Consider the following 21,622-nt stretch of genomic DNA (forward strand, 5'->3'; position numbering starts at 1 on the left):
CTCTACACCATTCTCTACTCTATTAGATTGTAGAGACTGCTCCCGACATCACAGTCGAAGGAGCTAGTGGAGAAACCCATCTCCGACGGCTTGATGTCCCACTGCTAGCAATCGATCCACTCTGTGGAAATCCTGAAATATCTTGGCATTGGCATCTGGTATAACATATGTTTCTTCCCTTGTTCTTCCTCGTTGTTATCTTGTAGAGCTTTGCTAATCCATCTTCCAACAGCCTCCTCGTTGGAGTCTTTGCCCTCATGTTCTTCCTCTCTGATTTCCTTCTGAAGTTGCAGAGATTGATCAGTCAATTGATCTTCGATCACAGTTCAGATCTCCAGCGTCGTCAGCCTTGAAGCCCCCAAATTCACACTCGACATTCCAGCTATCCACCTCTTCATCCTCGACATAATGATCAGCAAGGACCCTCCAAATTCATGTAGAGCTCTCTGTTTCCGTCTTTTTCCATTGCTGAGATTCCCCCCCTTTTCCTCAGACCAGACGACGATCACAATGTCCCTCCCAAAATAGTGTTCTTTTTTCCCCCCTTTTTGCCATACAGCACGCAGCTTTTTGTTACAGAAAAGCGGTCCCAACATCTGCACTTTTTTGGCTTTTTGTAGCAGTTGTGTGGTTCTATGTGTATAATTAATGGAGGCACGTGTAATTAGCAGAGGAGATGGACATCTCGTGAAGGTCTCCCCTGCATGTAGGCTTCCCTCCATTGACAATGCAGTTCCCATATTTCACCCGCTTGAACAGTTATGGGGTTATGAATGAGGCTGAGACGACCAACCACAGGAGACACATGGTTATCCCTTATTGCGCACTCTGAGAAGCACAAGTTGAGTATCTGGACACATCCTCTCCTTGAAAGACAACCAGGTCCTCTGCTATGTTGCAACCATCTCCAATGTAATCTGATTGCCCAAAATTGAATGTCCTTTGACCCTTAAGTGATGGTTTGCTTGAAACTGCAAATGGACTTGATCTCATGCCATTCACTTGCCCAGAACTGCTAGCTGCCTGCTTTAGAGATGCCCATCAGGATTGCAATTCCCCTCTTATGTGTCCAATCTCTGATCATTACTTAATAATCATTTAAAAAGCTCACACAGGAAAACCCAGGAACTCGATCTTCTCATGTCACAGTGCAAATCCATGGGAGATCAACTCTATCAGTCCCTTAACTCTCATGAGATTGCAAGAAGCTTGCTCGTTCTCAGGAAGCAGTTCACCAATTCCACCTCATTGCAGAAACCATTCAACCTGAACCTCCATTTTGAATATATCCTGACATTAAAGCATTCCATGACACTTAATTTCTTTCCAGCAAGCCCTTGAAGACTTTATGCGCTTCGTTTAAACTTCTACATTTGACATACATGTCAACCAGAGCATTATTGATTAATTCCTCTTGCTCCAAACCCTCTTCCACATAGAACAAAAGTATAAACACAACAACTAAATATGTACAAAGTATCAAATCCCACACACAAATTTTGGGTGGTTTTCACACCTCGAATGCGCAGCAATACGACAACGTTTGGTTTGAAAGTTAAAGGGTTTAGTAGCACAACTATACTCGATGTTGTTTCCTATGCAACGAAGCAAACGTGTTAGTATGAAAGCATAAAGAGAATTGTTTATGCATTGTCACAATGTTTTTTTTGAATAAATAAAATGGTTGAGCACAACAGATCATCGACTCTTACATTGCATTCATTACATGATATTGGAAATATATATCCTAGATGCATAACATATGCTTTTATAAATGTTGACTCATGTTGAGGGTAAGAAGTCCGGAGCTATAGGGTTAGTGATTCGTTCCCTTTGGGGGACTTTTTTAGTGAGGATTATACTTTATCTCTTGGAACGATCGATTAAAAGAGAAGACTATGTATCATACATGTTATATGTTTAAATGATGCATCTGCGGGCCAATCCTTGAGGTGTAGGAGAGCCGAAGTAGACCACGACAGTTAGTCAAGGGGAGCCTTGAGTATGTGATATGATCTATGTGGGTACTCCCTATGAGGAGTTGGAAAGGGATCCATTGGACTATAAGCAATACAAACACATGTTTAAGCTAGATCAATGTGTGTTATAGCCTTTGGATGCTCTTGGTCGTGAGGCCGTGGGGTATTTTGGTTGAGTATAGAGGCCTGGCTAGAGCCTTAGAGCCAATGTCAGGCTTGTTTTTGATCCCGAGATGATGTCTTTGGGAATTAGCTTTAGCATGTGCTCAAGCTTGTATCAACTCTATCGTTATGGGGGAGAACCTCTATCTTTGAGTGTAGCGTGGTAGTTTTTCCTTTGTCATTGAGATGTCTATGAGATAGAGCTTGAGGATGTGCTTAAGCTTGTATCAACACTATCAAAGACTCATGCCTAGGAAGGAAGAAATTTATGACAATACTATATTAATATAGTTTGGTCTCCAAGCATACATAAACATTATCAATGTATAAATGAGCTTAGATCTCAACCAAAAACACACATGGTGGATACGTACATGGGCCAATTATCTCAACCAAAATTTCTAATGATTGTGTACATGACTTATATAGAAAATTGTACAACCCTTTATCGTGTAATAATAATTTAACCCACTAATGATTGATGAAAGACATAAAGGAAATAGAAAGGGAACCAATACAATGAGAATCTATACCATTAATAACAATATGGCATGTAGCCATCGTTCATAACATACTATTCAATTATAGCATAATATGAGCTATAAAAGTGGATCATTGGCATGATTCTATAAACAAATTATACCAAGCATCTACATGTTGCTTGATTCCATAAGAGGTTTGACAATGCCTTATAACATGAGATTTTTTCTCATTAATATTGGGATGTATTAGTAGTATCAGTTGAAAACACAACATGAAAATGATATAGTTAATATTATTTGCAAAAGTATAGAGATTTTATAATATTTTAACTTGTTATACACACATATACTCACATGATTACTTTTTAAAAATCCATATTGGTATAGCAATCTTTCCAAAACAAAAAAACACAACCCTTGCATTCATCCTACTTCTCTTTTTGTAACCCAACCTGTTTGCTAGTTGAATCAACTTAGTTGGTTTCAATCTAGGAATTCTATATTCTTCTTTTTGAAGAACTTGCAAAATGTGTCTATCGGCTATATCTAGACTTGTACTTTTATTTTGTAGATTTTTTATAGGAGACAATATCTTCATGTGAAAATTTTGATTATACCATCTTGTATTCATATCATCCCACTAACTCACGACTCCTCTAACTTGGGTGTACCAATTGTGCCCTTCAAATAGAGGTATCTGCTCATATCGAGTGCCTGTAATGACACTTCACACATTAGACATATAATTCAACATAAGAAGATAGGGGAGTGAATTTCCCATAAGCATATCATCATCCCTTTTTTTTATAACACTTCTATTTGCATCTCAATATTGGAAACACTTGGTGTTTCTATCTTATATCTTGCTCAATTGAAAGATTAGTAAAGATCACAATGGATTGGATAGTTGAACTCATATAATCACTTATATTATGCACAAGACAAGACTTTAATATTCCAAAATTAACTTAATATTTCTCTTTTAAATTATTATATCAAGTTGTATATGTAAGTAAAATTACATATAATATGGTACATCATGATAAGAAAATCTATAATTTAATCAAAGAGGCTCTCATTTAGATTGGCCACGGTCCTAATCTCAATCATACTCTCTTTTGAGGTTGACTCTCCCTACTATAAGATTAGGCTTTCATAAAATCCATGAGAATAATGAAGCTGCATTTGAGATGAAATTGGCCAACTCTTTTTTTGAGATACTTTTTTGAGGTCTTTGCCCAATCTTATAGCAGCCCCATCTTGGAGATTTGTTTGTGAAGTCAAAGCTTAGCCATGTGTCAAAGTCTTTCTCTTTAATGTGTTGTTTGACCATATACTCAATTTTATAGCAACTCTCTCCTTGGTCCCAAGCCTCAAGGAGGCACCTTGAGCATGTGCTCAAGCTTAGAGCAAATCCCTCATTGAAATATTCTTGCCATCATTGAGCTTGGCCATGTGCTCAAGCTTTATGCTATGACCATGTGCTCAAGATTTGTTCTATGTCCTTGAGCATATATTAAACATCTCTCTTCAATTTCTCTTTGACAAATAGCTTTGCACTCTTGTAGAAATTGTCTCTTTGGTTTCAACTCTTAAGGAGATAGAGCTCGGGCATGCATTTGAACCTATAGTAGTATGCTACACTTTAACATCTCTCCAAGATCAAGCTATTTCTTTAAACTTAATTTTATCTTGAACTTGGATATGTTTCTAAACCTAATCAAACTCCCCCCTAAGATCTAAAGGAGCTCCCTTCTGAGTTGGGGTTGGGTATGTGACCACTCTTAAATCAAAATATTTGTGAACATAGGGCGAATCTTATTTCTTTTGATAGAAAAACTAATGAGTTATGTTAACCTCCTACTAGGCATGTAACTATATTGATAGCCAAATTGATTTCTTATTTGTATTTGTTGCATATGCATGTCAATTTTTAAGCTAGAAAAATTATCTTGATTTAGTAGTTTAATATTGATCTGTCAAGATTGTGGGAGAGAAGGAAGGAGTCTCACTTGTAGCTTTCTTGCTTGCACAATGGGGGAATACACACAAGGGTGGAGGATGAAAACAGTTTTCCTCTTCTTAGTTGTGTAAGCCAAAAAACTCAAGTACAAAGAAATAGAAGAACCCTATATATGGGTCTCAAACCAAACTCAACTAACTAAGGTGGCATACTAACTGAGCCACAAACTAGAGTAGATAAGGATAGCTATCATGTAGCTATTATTCATGGGCGGTGTACCAACCGCGTCTGCAACTGACAAGTCGGTGACAAAAATACACAACGGTCACCCTGGCGTATCACGAGTGGAGCTCGATATCTCAACACTCCCCCTCGAGCTCAATCCCAATTCCTGCACACCAAGCAGGTCTCTGAACTTGCGCAGCTTCTCTGCGCCCAATGCCTTCGTGAATATGTCAGCTACCTGATCCTCTGTGCTGACATAAACTAGATCAATAAGACCTAGTAAAACCCTCTCTCGCACATAGTGATAATGCACCTCAATGTGCTTTGTTCTAGCATGATAGACTGGGTTATTTGCCAAGTGTGTACTACTCATGTTGTCACAATAAATGACAACTGGTCCATCTGTAGACTGATGCATATCATAAAGTAGCTTATGCAACCAAGCTACCTCACATGCAGCCATTGCTGCACCCCTGTACTCAGCCTCTGTGCTTGACAAGGCAACTGTAGGCTGTTTCTTGCTGCTCCAAGTAACTGCAGCACTCCCAAAAGAGAACACATCTCCACTGGTAGATCGTCTATCAGAAATACTACCAGCCCAATCAGCATCAGTGTATCCATGCAACTGTATCTGAACCCCAGTCTCATAAAATAGTCCATACTGCAATGTGGACTTCACATACCTGAGTATGCATCTAGCCGCATCCAAATGTGGTTTCCTTGGAGTCTGCATAAACTGACTTACCAATCCAACAGCATAGCTCAAATCTGGCGTGGTAATAGTCATATAAATCAAACTTCCTACTATGCGTCTGTACATAGTAGGGTCTTCTAGAAGCTCACCTGCATCTGTGCTCAACTTCACATTCTGCTCCAAAGGAACTGAAATAGGCTTACAGCCTGTCATCCCATATTTGGACAGCATGTCCAATCCATACTGCCTCTGCAAGAGATGTATCCCACTTGGTGATCTAATCACCTCAATGCCCAAGAAATAACGCAGCTCTCCCAAATCCTTCATCTCAAACTTCTGCGTCAATAGCATTTTCACATGAAGGATATCTTCATCACTGTCACCTGTCATAATCAAATCATCAACATAAATGATAAGTAGCATAATACCTTTCTCTGTTTTTCTCACATAAAGTGAGAAATCTGCCTTGGAAATCTGAAAGCCAATAGTGACAAGATACTGTCCTATCTTGTCAGACCATGCTCTAGGTGCTTGCTTCAAGCCATACAAGGCTTTCTTCAACCTGCTACAGGTGTTTGGATACACAGATGCAGATTGGGCTGGTAGTATGTCTGATAGAAGATCTACCAGCGGATACATGTTCTCTCTTGGTAGTGCAGCAGTTGCATGGAGCAGCAAAAAGCAATCTACAGTTGCTTTGTCGAGTACAGAGGCTGAGTATAGAGGTGCTGCTATTGCAGCATGTGAGGTAGTATGGCTGCAAAAGCTATTGGCTGATTTGGATGTCCAGGTGGAAGGTCTAGTTGTCATTTATTGTGACAACATGAGCAGTATACAGTTGGCTAGGAACCCTGTGTTCCATGCCAGGACAAAACATATTGAGGTACACTACCACTTTGTGAGAGAGAAGGTACTAGCAGGTGAGATTGACTTGGTGTATGTCAGCACACAGGATCAGATAGCTGACATCTTCACGAAGGCCTTGGGTACAGAGAAGCTTCAAAAGTTTCGAAGCTTACTTGGAGTTGTAGAGATGCAGTTGAGCTTGAGGGGGAGTGTTGAGATGACAAGCTCAACACATGCGGACATTGATGATGGACCGCCTGGTTAGATGGGTCCACACGTCTACACTTAGCACGTTGGTGGTCATTATGACTCTCACATGGCCACTGACTCATTACTTATTATATTCAGGTTGTTACACCTATTTACAGCTGGCATAGTTATAGCGCCAGTCGACTAGTGTAGTCAGTTATGCATTGTTTGACTTAGTAGGCCACTTTCCTTTTATGTTGTATCTTATCTATACTTTGTGTACATTGTGAAGTGTGTGAAAGAAGAAGAAGAAATCAGCAAGAAAACGTTTTGGCCTCCATCTCTCTTCTTGTCTCTTGAGTGAGCTTCTCCTTGTGCATTCTGTGTGTGTTCGGCGCAGCATCTTGAGCAACCCCCTCCACCACGCGATTCTTGACAATCTAGCAGTGACAGCTTAGATAGTGAATTGGGGATTCCATCTGTTATGACACCAGGTGCTAGGCAGAGCCGTTATGTGCCGCCTCATGAGAGGCAAGCTCACAGTGAGCCACAGCTCAGGAGATCAGAGAGGGTCAGACAACTTGTTGATAGGTATACTTACACTGGATATTCTGCCCGTCATTATGCTTATATGAAGAAAGTAACGGGTTTTAGAGAACCAAGTAAGTTTGATGAGGCTGTTGCAAATGAGAATTGGCGTGTTGTTATGGATGAGGAATATTCAGCTTTGGCTGAAAATGGTACATGGGATTTGGTACAGTTGCCTGAGGGCAAAACACCTATTGGATGCAAGTGGGTGTATAAGGTAAAATGTAAATCAGATGGATCATTGGAAAGATATAAGGCCAGGCTTGTTGCAAAAGGGTATGCGCAGCAGTATGGTCTTGATTATGAGGAGACTTTCAGCCCTGTAGCAAAGATGGCTACAGTTAGAACTGTGATTGCTTTGGCAGCAGCTAGAGGCTAGAAACTATGGCAGATGGATGTAAAGAATGCATTTCTCAATGGAGAATTACAGAAAGAGGTTTACATGGAACAGCCTGAAGGCTATGTACATCCAGAATTTCAAGCACATGTATGTCGGCTGAAAAATGCATTATATGGGCTGAAACAGGCACCCAGAGCATGGAATGCTTGCATCAGCAGTTATTTACAGCAACATGGTTTCCGATTGGGAGATGCTGATCATAGTCTGTTTGTGAAAAAGACATATAATGGCTATGTTTTCCTAGTCTATGTTGATGACTTAATCATTACAGGAGATGATGAAAATGGGATTGCTGAAATAAAGACATGTTTACAGACTGAATTTAAGGTCAAGGACCTTGGAGAGCTGAAATACTTTTTGGGGATTGAGGTTGTCTCTACACCTCAAGGCATATGGTTGCTACAGAAGCAGTATGCTCATGACATGTTATAGAAATATAGTATGGCTGATTGCAAGCCTATGGATATGCCTTTGGAGCAGAATATCAAGCTGCAGATTGATGTTGGGACAGAGATTGAGAATGTTACTATGTACAGACAGATGGTAGGCAGCTTGATCTATCTCATGATCACTAGACCTGACTTGAGTTATGCTGTGGGGCTAATCAGTCAGTTCATGCAGAAGCCTCGCAAACCACACTTAGATGCAGTCAGAAGAATTCTGAGATATGTAAAGAGTACCACAGATCATGGGCTATTTTATGCATATGGGAAACCCCTTGACTTGATGGGGTACACTGATGCTGACTGGGCTGGTTGCACATATGACAGGAGGTCAACCAGTGGCTATGCATTTGGATTGGGAAGTAGCATGATCAATTGGCAGAGTAAGAAACAGCCTACAGCTGCACTGTCTAGTACAGAAGCAGAGTATCATGGTGCGGCCTTAGCGGCCAGTGAAGCTAAGTGGTTAGAGAAGTTGCTGAATGACTTGGGAGTACACTTGGATAGCAAAGTCAAGCTGTACTGTGACAATTTGAGCAGTGTTATGTTAGCAAGCAATCCTGTTTATCATGCAAGATCAAAACACATTGAGGGTCACTATCATTTCATCAAGGAAATGGTTTTAGCATATCAGATTGACTTGGAGCATGTGAAGACTGAAGACCAGGTAGCAGACATCTTTACCAAATCACTTGGTAAAGATAAGTTCATTCACTTTAGTCAGCTACTTGGAGTGATGCAGATGATTTGAGTTTTGTTTTTGAGCTTGAGGGGGAGTGTTAGAAATCAAGCTCACCATCAGTGTGTCTTCATCTATGACCGACATCTATGACAGCTAGTGTGTATAGTTGTCTACATGTGACTACATTAAATAAGTTGGGTTAGTAGTCAGTTAGTGACCTGACTAGAGTTAGTCCGTCTAGTCTACATTTACACTAGGTCACTTTATCTTGTAGAGTGTGTGCTTTTCAATTTACAGTGTGGAATATGAAGAAATGAGCTTGGGAGCCTAAAGGCTCATGGATATGGAGTTTTTTCCTTTCTCTTGTTGGGGGTAAAGGCACCTCCGCCGTGCCGCCCCGTGTATTACTACACTGACAGTACCCGCCACTGCACACTGCAGGTGGCGGGCGCCCGTCACGTCACTTTATTCTTTATTCTTTTAGTGACAGTTTGAATAAAGGAAGGCCCGGTCACACATTGTGACTATTGGAGTTCCCATTTCTTGTCTCTCTCTTTCTTGCTCTTGCTCTCCCGCCATAGCTCGCGTGCAAGCTTCGATCCTTCTCACCTTTCAACTGGTATCAGAGCTTGGCATTCTCTTGCTCGAGCTCGACTCGGTGCTTCCCGACCTTCGCATCGACTCGCTTCACGCATTGGGTCTCCATCGCGGCAGCCATAGCCGACCTCTTGAGCTCCCGACTCTCCCCGGCTTCCCGAGCTCCATCCTGGCCTTCTTGAACTTCATCAGGGCCTTGCCCTTGAGGTATTGCTTCAGCATTTGCAGGAATTTGAGTGTATTCTCAGATTGAAACAGGGTAGGAACAAAGGGCAGCCACTCTTCTTGAGTTCCATAGCTCATATCTTCCCTCCCCTTTGCATTGGGCCTTCATGGCTTGGTATGTGCCTACCTTGGGCCATCATTGAGCCCCCCATTACCCCCTTTTCAGCCATGTGGAGTAGCAACAAGTTCAGCACCAACAAGGCAGATTGCATCATTTTTTTCCAGGCTGTGAGCACTCATCTACTTCAGCTCCACACTTGGCCATTGCTTCTTGCTCTCTACCTTGATCAAGAGGGCTAGAGACTTCATGTTTGATGTCATTCAAGATTTGGGCATTGGTCTTGATCATTCGGGGCTGATTTCTTCAGATTTGGGACTGTTATAAACTGTCATAACAGGCTGAAAACAGGGCAGCACCATTGGCATTAGCATTTGTTGCTTATATTCCATTCCGGTTGTGCTATTTGATGCCCGTATGCGGTCTACATGATGCCTACTGCCTTGGGAATGTATGCACATGATTATGCCATGATTTTGGCCTGAAATATTGGCTGATTTGGGACTGTTATTTATTGTTATACAGTGCTGGAAACAGGGCAGCCACACTTGGCATTGGCATTTGATGCTTATACTCTACTCCGATTACCTTATTTGATGCCCGTATGCGGTCTACTTCCTACCCGGATGTATTGGGAATGTATGCATTCGGTTTGACCATGATTTTGGCTTGAATTCGGGGCTGAAATCTACTGTTTAGAACAGTAAATACATGCTGGAATAACAGTGGGCTGAAGGTACTTTACATGCTTTGGCACTTACCTACCAATACTGGATGTATGCTTTGAGCTTTGGCATGATGTCTCTGACATTTGGGGACGACTTGGAGCATATGTATGAGATTATGGGATGCTTTTGAGCTTCGCATTAGCTCCGTCTTCACTGGCATTTGGACCGACTTGGCATGCTCGTGGACCGCCTATGCCTCATGTCTCTGCTTGACAGTTAGGCTTTTGCATTACATGCTTTGGTTCGTGACATATGCTATTTGGTTCGTGTATGCCATACCGACATTTGGAGCTTGGATTTGGATGTATTTGAGCATTCCCGGCTTACTTGATCACTGATCTTGGTTGCTATTTGGATGTCATTGAGTTGACCGAGAGCTTATTTGGGCTTATGTATTGCTTCATGGTTAATACGACCGGTGCTTCATGTATGTCATGCTCTCTTGGATGCGCTTGATGCATTGACAGGGTCACTTATCACTGGTGCTTTCTCTTGGGTTGTTTGAGCTTCTGAGCTTGCTTTGTACACCTTTTGTGCCAGTGGGAGCATTTTACATGCTTGCTTGACCTTTGACAGTTGCATGCTATTGGAGCACTTACATGTATTTGGAGCAGTTTATGTCTTGAGCAGCTACATACGCATTGAGACTTTGGGATCATACTCCGATCTTTATGGATATGCATTGATGTACTCTTGGTTCACAGGATGCTTATGAGCTAAGTCTCATATTTGGATCTTTCTTTTTGAGCAGACACCTATTTGTGTCAGGTTTTGGCAGTTATAGGAACACTTTGCCTAGAGTGTCTGGGGGTGTGCCTTTCACTGGAAGATGTTATTTTGACATGCTTCGGTGTTGAGCTCATGTTCTTTTCACTGACATTGGCCTTGCTTATGTCCGTTTCATGCCGGCTTTGGACCTAGCATTGTTTGCTTGACATTGGATCCTATTTTGGGATAGTTTGCTCTCTAGACTGCATACCTGCAATTTATTACAGCAAGCAGTTATTGGTGGACTAAGGTGTACTTTTCATGCTGAAATATCCTGATTTGGTGTGCCGCACCTAGTACTAAGTGGGCAGCAACTTTTGGCACACTTTGCTCACCCTTTAGACCCCGTTTTGGTCATTTTTGGGCAGTTTCTGCAGTAAAACAGCAAGCAGTTTTGGACTGTTTGGGCATTTCCAGCCTACATAATGGCGTCATCTTCGCATGATAGTGCCATCTTTAACATTACAAAGTTGGATGGTACCAACTACTCTTACTGGAAGAGTCAAATATGGCAGGTTTTGGTGCAAAAATCTCAGATTAAGCCACTTCGGTTGAGTGGGGAGCAGCCTGAAACTATGGACAATGATGACTGGCTTGAACTTGATGAGCTATGCAAGTCCACGATTGTATTGTCTCTCACTGAACAGGTACATTATAATGTATTTGAGGAAGCACAGAGTGCATGGGATCTATGGAATAAGATCAAGAATCTTTATGATAAGAAAAGTCCGGCGAGTCAAATGTACTGGTTGAAGTAGCTTATGGATCTACGCATGAAGGATAATGCGACTATGTCTGCTCACTTGAGCCAGTTCCATGCTATACTAAAGAACCTGACTTCGCAAGATATCACCTTTGGAGAGGAAGTAACTCCTCTTTTCTTTCTTGGGACTCTGAATGAGTCATGGGATGTTTTTCGTACTGCTCTTTGTGCCTCTAGTGCTACTCTAAAATTGGTAGATGTTGAGAGTGCTCTTCTTCAGGAAGAGGTGAATCGCAAAAACTTGGATGCCTCTCGTGGTAGTCATGCTTTGACAGTTAGAGACACGAATGACAGGTATGACCGTGGTAATGGCTGAGGCCGTGACTCGCAGAAGGATCGGTCTAAATCTCGTGGAAAGTCGCGTAGTAAGTCGCGTGGGCACAACGCTAATGTCACTTGTCATCATTGTGGGAAAAAGGGCCATATTAGACCACAGTGTCATGAGTTGCGCAATGAGAAGTGCAAGGATAAGGGAAAAGATAAAGTGCAGGAGAAGTCCTCTAATCGCAGCATAGTACCTGCGAAGTCCAGCGTCAAGATTGAGGAAATTAATGTCACGCAGACTGAGGAGTCCGATGGTGGTGATGAGTTTATACTTGCAGCTAGTTCTTCTAATGCTTCACACTTGACTGAGACATCTAGTATGTATGCACATTGCTGGTTATTGGATTCAGGTGCGTCCTTCCATGTGACGCCTTACCGTGAGTGGTTTCACTCTTACCGTACTGTATCTGGATCAGTCAAACTTGGAGATGACAGGTCTCTTGATATTGTGGGCTGTGGAGATATTCAGTTGCAGTTTTCCACTGGCAATTCCTTTTTGCTCAGGGATGTACGTCATGTACCTGCGCTTACGCGTAGTCTTATGTCTGCAGGACAGTTGGATGATGCAGGGTTTCATGTCTGTTTTGGGGATTCTGCCTGGAAAATTACCAAAGGCAGACTTGTGCTTGCTAGAGGGTCCAAGGCTGGCAGCCTCTATCCTCTTGTTGTATCTGGGTCTTCTGTAGACCATGTTTTGGCAGTGGGCTCTATCCCACATGTATCACTTTGGCATGCCCGTTTGGGGCATATGTCTTTGAAAGGAATGAAAATGTTATCTGGTTTCCAGTATCTTCCGCCTTTGGACTATGCACGTTTTGACTCGTGTGATCATTGTCTTTATGGTAAGCAAAATAGGTCTACGCATAAGAAATCAGGTAGGCCACGCCTGAGTGAGCCCTTGGCATTGGTGCATTCCGATGTTTGTGGGCCTATGCCTTGCATGTCTATGGGTGGCGCGAAGTACTTTGTTACCTTCATTGATGATTTTTCTAGGAAAGTATGGGCTTATCCCATAAAGCAGAAGTCCGATGTCTTGGCAGTTTTTCAGAGATGGCTTGCTCTTGTTGAGAACCAGACTGGGTATAGGCTGAAATGCCTTAGGACAGATAATGGGGGAGAATATGTCTCGCATGATTTTGAGTAGTTTTGTGATGACAGGGGTATTAAGCGTCAGTTGACCGCCCCTTACACCCCACCCCAGAATGGTTTGGCTGAGCGCATGAACAGGACTATTCAGGAGCGTGTGCGCTCTATGCTTAGCCATGCAGGCCTACCCCAGAGTTTTTGGGCTGAGGCAGTTAGTACGGCAGTGCATGTCATAAACCGATCGCCTTCCAGTGGATTGGATTTCCAGGTTGCAGAGGAAGTTTGGGCTGGTAGGCCACCCTCTTATGCGCATCTCTGTGTCTTTGGATGTGAGGCATTCTGCCATGTGCCCAAGGACAAGAGGAGTAAATTGGATCCAAAGAGCATTAAATGCATATTCCTTGGCTATAGTGAGTCAGGAGGGATGGGCTATCGCCTATGGGATCCACAGGCGCGGAAAATAGTACGCAGCCATGATGTCGTCCTCCATGAAGACAAGATGCACAGGCAGCCTGAGAAGGTGGTTGAGATCAGTAGAGTGATCTTTCAGGAGGAGCCTAGAGCTCCAGCACAGCCAGTAGTACAGCCTGCAGCAGTTTCTCCACAGGGCCAGGGTATTGGACAGGCAGTTAGACAGGCAGCAGAGCCTGCGGTGAGACGGTCTGCTAGAGACAGACGTCCACCTGACAGATTTCAGCCCTCTATGCATTATGTTTTGGTTACAGATGCAGGAGAGCCTTTCACTTATGATGAGGCTATGCACAGGGGTGACAATCACTCCTGGGAGAGGGCTATGCAGTCTGAGATAGACTCCCTGCATAAGAATGAGACTTGGGATTTGGTTGCCTTGCCTAAGGGCAAGAAGGCTTTGCCATGCAAGTGGGTGTACAAGCTGAAAAGTACCCCTAGACACCCCAAGCCAGCATACAAGGCTAGATTGGTAGCAAAGGGTTTTAAGCAAGAACATGGTGTGGACTTTGATGAGGTCTTCTCTCCTGTGGTTAAGATGACCACCCTGCGTTTAGTCTTGGCTTTGGTTGCACAGCTTGACTTAGATCTATATCAGATGGATGTCAAGACGTCTTTTCTACATGGGGACTTGCATGATGAGATCTATATGGATCAGCCTAAGGGCTTTGCAGAACCTGGCAGGGAGCACCTGGTGTGCAAGTTGAAGAAGAGCTTGTATGGCTTGAAGCAGGCACCTAGGGAATGGTATCATAAGTTTGATGCCTTTATGCAGTCACAGGGCTACAGCAGGAGTGCTATGGATCCGTGTCTTTACACGAAGAAAGCCCGTGATGGCAGTTTGCTTATCTTGGTACTCTATGTTGATGATATGCTGATAGCAAGGAAAGCTCATGATGAGCTAGATGCTCTTAAATCTCAGCTGAAGAAGAGCTTTGAGATGAAGGATTTGGGACAGGCCTCACATATACTTGGGATGCGCATTAAGCGCGATAGGCATCAGGGGCTTTTGTATCTCTCACAGCGGGAGTACATTCATAAAGTCCTTGAGCGCTTCCGCATGCAGGACGTAAAGCCTATTGGCTGTCCATTACCTTCTTATGTGAAGGTATCACAGGTCGATTGTCTGCAGACAAATGAGCAGAGGGCCGAGATGGCCAAGATCCCTTATGCTTCAGCCGTGGGCAGTTTGATGTATGCCATGATAGCCACTCGTCCAGATATTGCGCATGCAGTTGGTGTTGTGGCATGCTATATGGCTACACCTGGCAGCAGACATTGGGATGCCGTGAAGGGTATCATGAGGTACCTGAAGGGCACAGCAGATATGTGTATTTGCTATGGCAGCCAGGATACAGGGGTCGTGGGGTACACTGACTCCGATTATGCAGGACATGCAGATAGTAGGAAGTCCACTTCTGGCTATGTATTCACCTATGCTGGAGGGGCTATCTCTTGGATGTCCAGGGTTCAAAAGTGTACGGCTTTGTCTACCACTGAGGCCGAGTATGTTGCAGCCACTAAGGCTTGCAAGGAGGCCATATGGTTAGGCCGTCTAGTTGCTGACCTTGGGATTGATGCTAAACCTACACTGCATTCGGATTCTATGAGTGCCATTGAGTTGGCTAAGAATCCGGTCTTCCATGCAAAGACGAAACACATTGAGGTGAGGTATCACTTCATACGTGGTGTCGTGGAGGACAAGTCTGTTGACCTTGTCAAGATCTCCACTAACAAGAATCCTGCAGATCTGCTCATGAAGAGCCTCACTACTGAGCGCTTTGCCTTCCTCAGGAGGTTGATGGGCGTTGGATGAGACGTCGCCTTTCCTCATCCCTTGTACCTATGTACATATGTACTGTCTTTTCTTTTTTTTCTTTTCTCTCTCACTAGGCAGATTCGCCTTTAAGTGGGAGGTTGTTGGGGATAAAGGCGCCTCCGCCGTGCCGCCCCGTGTATTACTACACTGACAGTACCCGCCACTGCACACTGCAAGTGGCGGGCGCCCGTCACGTCACTTTATTCTTTATTCTTTTAGTGATAGTTTGAATAAAGGAAGGCCCGATCACACATTGTGACTGTTGGAGTTCCCATTTCTTGTCTCTCTCTTTTTTGCTCTTGCTCTCCCGCCATAGCTCGCGTGCAAGCTTCGATCCTTCTCACCTTTCATCTCTCTCTCTCCTCTTTGAACAATAGATTCCAAATCTTGGTGATGCAGGTGGAACCCACATGTAGTTGGAGGCTAGTCCTTTGAAAAAATCTATGCACTCACTCAACCCGTAGGTGTAATCCATTTCCATAACCCATCCCTTTTACCCTTTACATTGACATCCCTCCTAAGAACTTGTTCCCCCACTTGCTAGAGTTATCATAACCAAGAAGCAATAATGTAGCGTACCTAATGGTTGAAGAGTAAATCCAAAGTGATATGGTAAGGCTCTTGATAGGGGTTTTGGCCAAATTTTGTGGTAGAAATTCGGTTTGTAAAAAACCCGGATCAACATCCTTGACTATGATATTTGCTTGGTAGATGCTTCCATGTCTACTCTTGGATGCTTATGAGTTGATTTGATCTATCTTTATTGAGCATACACCGACCTTTATCAAGTCTTGCTAATGGTGTGTACATCTTGCTTATTACTTAGGGGATGTATTGGTTGTATTGATGGACTTTCTTGACACATTTGGGTGTTTGGCTCATGTTCATTGGCTATCATAGTGCCTTCGTTATGCCCGCTTGATGTAGGATTAGACTTGACAGTCAATGTTGTCATTCGATCTCGATTAGCTCACTGTTTGCTCTCATTTACTCACTTATGTCATTTATTACAGCAAGTTGTTTTATGTGGACCATGATGTATTTACTGAGCTTAATCATGTCCTTTTGATATACTTTTGGTACTATTTGGTGGACACCTGGTCATTCTAGAAAATTCTCTTATTTTTAGCTTGTTTTGCTAGTGGTTTTGGCATGTTTACTGGTAATTAAAACATGCTATTTTTTGCATAGTTTGCATCTATTTGACTCATTATGGCTGGTCATCTCAACGATATGGCTTTGTTTGACATTGCCAAGTTGGATGGCACCAACTTTGGCTATTGGAAATCTCAAATATGGCAAGTTTTAGTACTGAAATTGCAGATTAAGCCATTAACAAACAAAGATATTAAACCCGAGAATATGGATGATGATGACTTGGCTGATTTAGATGCAATATGCAAGTCCACTATCATTTTATCACTCTCTGAAGAGGTCCATAATGATGTTGTTGAAGATGAAGATCAGAGTGCATGGAATCTATGGGAAAAGATTCAAGAACTTTATGCAAAGCAAAGCCTTGCTTCACAGATGTATTGGCTTAAACAATTGATGGATCTCCACATGAAGGAGGGGACCCCATTGTCTGCTCACTTTAGCTAGTTTCATTCTATCATGAAGAATCTGCTTCAACAAGGTATTGAGTTTCAAGATAATCTATATGCTTTGTTTCTGCTTGACACTTTACCTAAGTCTTGGGATGTATTTTGCACTGTCTTCTGTACTAACAAACTTGATGGGCTGAAATTGCAAGATGTAGAGAGTGCTCTTAGTGTGACTGAAGAAATTAACAGAAATAACAATGATTCTTCCCGCAGTTCACATGCTTTATCCTTTAGAGATGGTAGAAGTGGCAAGAAAGATCATGATTGTTATGGGAAGGACTCTCAAAAGTCTTGGTCTAAGTCATGTGGATGCAGCAAGTCCCGTGGACGTAAGTCTGATCTTGCATGCCATTATTGTGGGAAAACAGGATACATATGGCCATAGTGCCATAAGATGTGCGATGACAAGCACAAAGAAAAGGGAAAAGAAAAATTGCATGAGAAATCCAATGATCACAGCATTATACCTGTAAAGTCCAGTGTAAAGATTGAGGAGATAAATATCATGCAACCTGAGGAGTCCGATAATGACTACATCTTAGCAATCTCTTCATGTGATGCCTCTCAACTAACCGAGGCTCAGTCTATTCAACATCTCTTGGTCATTGAAATTCATAGCCATTTCCTAATCTGTGAGTTTGAGACTTTCAAAGGAAATCACTTCATGCTCCTACAACAAAATAGCCCCTATGTCTTGACCATTGGCATCACATTGTATGGTAAGATCCTTCAAAAAATCTGGGCATACTAGAATGGGAGAAAAAGTAAGGAGTTCCTTTAACTGGTTGAAGCTACTATCTGCAAGAGCATCCCAAAAGAAAGATTCCTTCTTCAACCTGTCAATCAAAGAAGATGCAATAGCTGCATAATGCTTAATGAATCAACGATAAAATGAGGATAGACCAAGAAACCCTCTAAAAATAAAGTAGTGGTAGTAGGTGTTGGCTAATCTTTTATACACTGCATCTTCTTGGGATCAGCCTGGATCCCTTTTTCACTAACAATATATCCCAAGTATGCCACCTCAATCTGCATGAAAGAGCATTTCTTCTCCTTAGCAAAGAGTCTGTGATGCCTCAATATATTAAAAACCTTCCTCATATTGATAAATGGTCCTGAAGAGTCTTGTTGTAAATCAAAATGTCATCAAAGAAGACCAAGACAAACTAAATGAGGAAAGGTTGCAAAGTCTTGTTCATCCAACTCTGGAAGATAGCTAAAGCATCAGTAAGCCCAAATGGCATCACTAGAAAATGGTATAGCCCTCGATCAGTCCTAAAGGCACTATTGATTTCATCACCCTCTCATGTACGGATCTAATGATATCTTGACTCAAGTCAATCTTTGTAAAGAATCTAGCCCCCTTGAGCTTATCAAGCAAATCATCAATGCTAGGTATTGGGTACTTGTTCTTTACTGTGATCTTGTTTAGATCCGTGTTATCAATACACATCCTAAAAGATCTATCTTTCTTATTCACTAACAAGATCAGAGATGCATAAGGTGAAGAATTAGGTTCAATGAATCCCATTTCAAGAAGCTCCTTGATTTTCTTGGCTACTTCTTAACGCTCACACTTGGACAATATGTACGGTGGCTTATTAATTGGCTTTGAGTTGGACTCCAAATCAATTGGGTGATCTACTACTCTCTTAGGAGGCAATGAAGTAGGTATTCAAAAAAATCCTTGTACTCCTCAAGAAGAGCTTTCAAATATGGATGATTTGCTAAATTTTTGGACTCATCTTCAAACTCTTTATTCATGTGCAAAACAAAAATCTATCAGTGTCTCTTGTACTTTTTCTTGAGTTGTTGAATGGTGATAAGCTGGATGATAAGCATCAAGGACTACTCTATCTATCACAAAGAGAGTACATTCATAAAGTCCTTGAACGCTTCCATATGCATGATGTAAAGCCTATTGGCTATCCATTTCTTTCTCATGTGAAGGTATCACAGGCCAATTGTCTGCAAAAAAATGAGCAGAGGTCCGAGATGGCCAATATCTTCTATGCATCTACAGTGGGTATTCTTATGTATGCCATGTCAATAGCCACATGTCCAGATATTGCTTTTGCAATTGGTGTTGTGGCACATTATATGGCTACACCTCGCAAGAGGCATTGGGATGTCATGAAGGGTGGGCCCTGAGTCTATATGCCACTTTTCATCAATCTTGCCTTGCTTGGGCATATCGTTCAATACATGCTACATAGCAAACAACTTATCTATCTTATCAATATTATGAGTATTATTAGAGGATGCATAGTTACCGTACTATCTGCCTTTTTCTTTCATGTCAGCCTACTTTTTATGGCAAGTCCTTTGCTATGTGTCCATACTTTCCACAATAATGACCATCTTTGTCTCTATTGGACTGAACATCATGAGACTACCAAGAACCACCTCTGTCTTTAGGTGATCTCCCCCTCCCTCTAAAGGATCAAGACCCTCTCAGGCCTTACGCATTCTGATTCTACCATGTAATATATTGTTGTTGTCCATAAGCATTTTGAGTATCACTATGGCCTCAAGAAGCTCATGAGCTCTACCACCTCTAGCTCGCTAACTAGAGTAAAATATAGTATCCTACTCTTAGAGGTACTCAAACCTGTATTCAAGCCAAGCTTTACTTCCTCATGTAGCAATAAAGCAAGTAACTCATCCCAATCAAGAGGGTTTTCTCTTACATAGATCGATATGTCAAAGGCTTTGTATTCCTTTCCCAAACCATTCAAGATGACTATAATCATGTCATTATCCTCAACCTTGGAACCAATAGATTGGATTGCATCTATTGGTTCCAAGGGGTGTCCAGAGCTCCACTGATCCCGAGCAACCTACGAGTGAGACACACTTTTCATGGTTAGCATTTTCACCACTCGACCTTTGGCCCATGAATCGAGCAGTGCCCTCTTGGAGTAATCCATGGTGCAATCTTGGAGATGATCCACTTGTGCAAATATCCTTCCTTAATTAACAAATTAAGAATCAAACATAATCAAGGCAATCAGCCCTAATATCATCTTCTAGGAAAACATCCCTTTATTCCCATGGCAATTTGTCATTACAGACCCATGCCATGCATTTGGCATCAACACAAGCCTTGGAATATTTATCCAAATCACAATGCAACAATCAATTGATTGAAAGAAAAACATTTAGGGTATTGTTCAATCAACCGACAAAACTAATTGTATTTTTCCCAAATAATACAAGAATAGGCACAATAATAATCCCATCGCATATTTTGTCTCCCCCCTTGGGATCAAAGAGTGATTCTATGAAAATTTTTCTTAATACTTGTATGCACAATTCTTAATGTCATTCTTTTTACGATTATGCTATTCATAACCCCCGACCAATTGCTCTATCAACGAATAAGCCATACGCAACTAAGTGCAACTAACTTTCCTTGATACATGCATTTTGCAAATTCCATCTTTCAATTATGTGAGAAGAGGCCTATCCCTTCCCATGCCCTATTCTCATCCATCACAGTATGGAGCCTAATGTACCTCATGCAAGAATCAAAACAAGTATCTATCAATTTGAAAATACATTACTTACGACCGGTACTACAATTGGATTGCAGGATGCCTTCACCCGAAGCTTCATTGTTGGCTGTAGGATTGCCATCCGCATGCAACATTCTTTACTTAGCAGCATCGTCCACAAGTAGACTCAAGAGATTAAGAAGGCAGAATAGATTCGAGATGGAAGAAGAAAAGAAGATGGCTAAGTTGAGGATTGAGATAGAGGGAATTGTGTAGCCTCTCGGGGTTAACTCTCTCTCTCTCTCTCTCTCTCAAGCTCTCTCTCACAATCTCTTGGAGGGATTATCCTTCTCTCTAACCTCTCACACTCGCAGCCTCTCAAGGTCTCCTTATGCTCCCTGTGCCTCCCCATGACTCATATTTATAATGAATTAGAGAGGAGGGGATAAGACTGAGAACAAGAGAGAAGGGGCTCTTGGAAGACTCAGTGATATGATGCTCAAATCATAAATCTGATGGTTGCATTGGCTCCAAAATGTGGGTAAACCCTCAAGACGCTTGTTTAGAAATCCCTGAGTTCACTCCTTTTCTCCATTCGAAGTGCTGACTACCACCTATAGACTGTGATCGCAGGACGCGATTTCGCCAATCATTTTTCTTGATTTTTTCTTTTATAGAACTCTCCAAAACTAACTAAAACATCACTTGTCATTTCTTTTAAATGAATTTTAGTTCTATCATTTTAGGATAATAGCTAAAATACACTAGTTTTTTAAAACCCAAAAATCTAATATTTTTGGACCATCCAAACTATACGCATTAATACTAGTGAGTAATATGGCTCATAAGTCTCATTCACGTTGTAACTTCCGTGAAGGGTGGCTACCGTCCTTGTTAAAAATATCAAATTTACAAGTCTCAATTTTTTAATATATTTTTAATTAAATAAAATTATCAGCTATTAAAGTTAGTTAGTTTTTACCTTAGTTAGTCTTTAGTTAGTAATCTTACTAACTTATTAACTGACTAACT

This window comes from Lygodium microphyllum, unplaced genomic scaffold (assembly GCF_053477565.2).
Source record: "Lygodium microphyllum isolate KBCC unplaced genomic scaffold, Lygodium_microphyllum_v1.1.10 scaffold_36, whole genome shotgun sequence".
Classification (NCBI taxonomy): domain Eukaryota; kingdom Viridiplantae; phylum Streptophyta; class Polypodiopsida; order Schizaeales; family Lygodiaceae; genus Lygodium; species Lygodium microphyllum.